Below are 831 nucleotides of genomic sequence, written 5' to 3'. Positions count from 1 at the left end.
TTTCCGCCCCGATCCGGGGCCCCCTCCAGTTCTTCCCCTTCGCCCGCGAGGGGACGCAGAACGTTCGGACCCAATCAGGTTCAGCATCCGGGGCCTCACCATCCTTCTTTCTTTCCTCCAGACCCCGCCCTCCTGCCCATCCGGTCCCCCCCACCCCGCCTGCCGCCACCACTGCCGCTCACGGTTCAGCGATGAGATCACAGCTTCCGCGCCACCGGTCCGGGAGTAGCTGGGCCCCGCATCAACTTCCCACTTTATAGCTCACACCCGGGCTCCTCCCGACGCTTCCATGAATCCCTCCCCCTACTTCATCAAGGAACTCTCCGCCCTCCTCGGCCCCCAGCGCCGCCGCATTATTCTGTGCAAGAAAATGCGCCATCCCGGTCCCACTGCGCAGGCGCCGCCACCACCTCCCTGCACAGTCGCCCGCCCCTTTCCCCCCTCCCCTTCCACCTCCGTCTCACGCAAGCGCGGGGCGTTGCGGGTCTTGCAGTTCTCGCGGGCGAGGGCTCGCACCCGGGCGCCCCGGGTCGGACTACATTTCCCGGTAGGCTTTGGGGCGTCACTTTCTGTTTCCATAGAACTGGTGGGAAAATGGCGTCGTTGTTTGTATCCCAAGGGCCAATAACAACGAAGTGTGGGCGGGTTCTAAGACACCCTGGCCAATCCGCGGTCGTCTCAGAGGCCATCCGGGAAAGAGGTAGGGGAGGGGAGACAGCTTAGGGGAGTGGAGAGCGGAGGGAAGCGGGGGGGCTCGGGCGGGGGGAGCGATGTTTGCCCGTCAGTCGAGTCCGGAGTGAGGAGCTTGGGCGCCGGAGCGGAGGAGTCTCT

At 65.3% G+C, this 831-nt stretch overlaps 1 protein-coding gene across 2 annotated transcripts in view; it reads right to left on the bottom strand.

The window, feature by feature from the left end:
* Positions 1–831, bottom strand: part of GGPS1 (geranylgeranyl diphosphate synthase 1) — an 8801-nt gene that overhangs the window by 6408 nt on the left and 1562 nt on the right. Inside the window, exon 1 of one of the 2 annotated variants that reach the window (XM_006761244.2) lies at positions 183–437. The exons of the other annotated variant lie outside the window; for it this stretch is intronic. The gene's annotated coding sequence lies outside the window, so the exon portion shown is untranslated. Of the gene's footprint in view, positions 1–182; positions 438–831 lie in introns of those variants that run through there. 2 annotated transcript variants of the gene reach the window in all.

Source organism: Myotis davidii, unplaced genomic scaffold (genome assembly GCF_000327345.1).
Source record: "Myotis davidii unplaced genomic scaffold, ASM32734v1 scaffold174, whole genome shotgun sequence".
Lineage (NCBI taxonomy): Eukaryota > Metazoa > Chordata > Mammalia > Chiroptera > Vespertilionidae > Myotis > Myotis davidii.
Note: the sequence above shows the minus strand (reverse complement) of the source record. Positions and strands in the feature narration are given on the sequence as shown.